Genomic DNA, 2,991 nt, shown 5'->3' on the forward strand with positions numbered 1-2,991 from the left:
AGCCATTATAAAATAAAGTGTGTTGGTTCCTCAGAAAATTAAAAATAGCACTACCATGGGGTCCAGTACTCCTACCTCTGAATATGTATCCAAAGGGTCTGATATTAGTATCTTGAAGAGATACCTGCACTCCCATGTACACTGGCAGCGTTATTTACAGCAGCTAAGATATGGAATCAAATTAAATGTCCATAGATGGATGAATGGATAAAGAAAATGTGGTGTTTTGTGTATGTAAATATATGCCATATACATTGCATAAATATATTCTATTAACTATCCATATGTAGAGCATGGTGACCATACTTAATAATTAATTTGAAATTTGCTAGGAATAGATTTTCAAAATTTTCATGCCCTCAAAAAAACACAGTGAAGATGCAGAACTGTGAAAAGGGAGGTAGAAGGTGAGAGCCAGAGTCAGAACAGGAGCCTGAGCCTGAGACAGGTGCCAGAGCCGAGCGCACACATTGCAGCCAGGCCACCATGGAGAGCTGGCCTGGCTAGCCCTCCCACAACCCGTGCCCAGCAGGAGAGGCAGCAACCCCTCGCATGCATCTCTGACAGCTGTACTCTGGACTGGCCTGCTGGTCATGTGCCTGAGGGTGGATCTTGAGTCAGGTTTTGCTCAACCTCTAATAAGGGCTAATAAGCGAGGAGAAAGGAGAAATGTATTTACAGAAAATAGAGAGGAAGGAGTGTCCATAAGAAAAGGCTTCATCACCACTTCTTCTTGCTGGCCCTCTTTGCAATGGACTTGGCTTTGTGCTTCACGGGTTTGGCCTTCTTGGGCTTGGACACCTTGACGAGCTCTTGGTTTTGACAATCTTGGGTGTTTTGGTTTTTTGGGGTGTGACAGCCAGCTTCTTGGCCTTCTTGACTGTGGGAACACCTTTGGAAGGTGCCTTCAACAGTAGGACCAGTCAGGCCACCATGACCAAGAACTCCACATCCTCTCCTGTGGACAAACCCACGTGAGCCAAGGTCTCTAAGAAGTCCACAGACCACCCCGAGGACTCAAACGTGATCATGGCTGCCGTCCAGGCTGAGGAGAACCATGCTGACTCCTCCCTTCAATCCATCCAGAAGTATATCAAGACTCACCACAAGGTGGGTGAGAACGCCAACCCAGATCAAGTTGTCCACCAAGTTCCTGGTGACCACCAGTGTCCTCAAGCAAACCAAAGGGGTAGGGGCCTTAGGGTCCTTCTGTCTGGCCCAAAGCAACAAGCCCAACAGGTCAGTGGCCTTCAAAAAGACCAAGAAGGAAGTCAAGAAGAAGGCCACACCAAAGAAGGCATGGAGCCCAAGAAGACTGCCACCAAAGCCTGAAGCAAGAAGCCCAAAGCCCCCGCCCCAGTCAAGAAGAAGCTGGCTGTCATGCCCCCCAAAACCAGAAAACTCAAGATTATCAAGGCGTCCAAGCCCAAGAAGGCCAAACTAGTGAAGCCCAAAGCCAAGTCCACTGCCAAGAGGGCCTGCAAGAAGAAGGGACAGTGAAGGCTTTTCTTAGGGACACTCCTTCCTCTCTGTTTTCTAGAAATGCTTTTCTCCTTTCTTCTCTCTTGATCCTCATCTGCAACCCTTTGCCCCATTTTATTCTGACTTGATAAGAGGCAGAATTTGGATTCCTCAGAAATTGTGGAATAATTCTCTTTTTCTTAAAGAGTTGGGCAAGGACAGCAACCACAGATCTCATCTGGGTAATGATGAGGATGTACTTATACTTTGTTTTGTTGATTTGTTAGTCATTTATGCAGTTAGGGTTTTGGGTGGGTGGGTGTGTTTTTGTGGGTGGTTTGTTTGCCATGAACATAGATAGAGGAGGAGAGCACAGGCAGGTTGGTTTGTTCTGGCTAGCTGAGAGGGAGCCCGGGAACAGTAGCGGTTGCAGAAGTATCTTTTTTTTTTTTTAATATATATATATTAGTTGTAGTTGGACACAATACCTTTATTTTATTTATTTATTCTTATGTGGTGTGGAGGATTGAATCCAGGGCCTCAATGTGCTAGGCAGGTGCTCTACCACTAAGCCACAACCCCATCCCCTGTAGGAGTATCTTTAAGTTGGGAACCCCTTTTGAGAGTTTCAGAACCTTTGTTGGGGAGGAAAGGGGCAGCAGCTGCCAGCACCAAAGGAGGGAGGAAGAGAAAACTCTCCCTGGGCTGACCTCCCTGTGGTGAGCAGCTAATGCACCTCCCAGTCAGCTAGAAACTAGCCATTGGAGGGTCTTTGTTAAATGGGACTGGAAACTTTTGGGGAAGGGCTGTGGGGGGGGGGGATCAGTCAGCCAAGAGCTTTAGTGTGCCCTGTTGTAACGTTGGGGTTTTTCCACCTAATTGATGGGCTGTGTCCTAGGAGGACTTTTGGTTATTGTCCCTCCTGTATAAGACATGGCTTTACTTGGTCTCACTAGCCATTTAAAAACCTCCAGTCCTCTTTTCTACTTCCGAGTCTTTTATAAGTAGTTGTGGACGGAGAGGGGAGGGAGTGTGCTCAAGCCAGGAGTGGGTAGTAAGAGACTGTAGTTCATTTTGAATTTGCCAAGTAGCGTTAGACAGCTATGTGCATGTGCTGTGCACGTGTGTACCTGTCTATATGCCTGTCTTGGGCTAGTACTTAATGTTTCACACCAGGGGCTGGGAAGATAAGTCTGTACAGTTGTCTTATTCTTATTTTTAATAAAATAGGAAAATTACGCACTTGTGCATCCCCGCTTTTTTCCACATTTTTTTTTAAACAAGTGTTATTTGTGCTGGGAAAACATTCACTGTTGTAATTTTAAAACTTTAAAATGAAATTTGGGAAAGGAAAAAAATAGTGAGATAATAAGTATGTTAAATAGCTTGATAGTGGTAATTATTTTATAATATATTTGTATTACAGTGTATACGTGAATTAAACATCACGTTGCAATGTTGCATACTTTAAATGTATACAATTTCTTTTTTTTTATTTCTTAGTGGTAGTCAGACACAATACCTTTATTT

General features: G+C 44.5%; 1 pseudogene; it reads left to right on the plus strand.

Moving 5' to 3' along the window:
• The first annotated feature begins 933 nt into the window (after positions 1-933).
• On the plus strand, positions 934-1,500 carry LOC113176534 (histone H1.0-like; annotated as a pseudogene).
• Positions 1,501-2,991: the final 1,491 nt, after the last annotated feature.

Source organism: Urocitellus parryii, chromosome 1, assembly GCF_045843805.1.
Source record: "Urocitellus parryii isolate mUroPar1 chromosome 1, mUroPar1.hap1, whole genome shotgun sequence".
Lineage (NCBI taxonomy): Eukaryota > Metazoa > Chordata > Mammalia > Rodentia > Sciuridae > Urocitellus > Urocitellus parryii.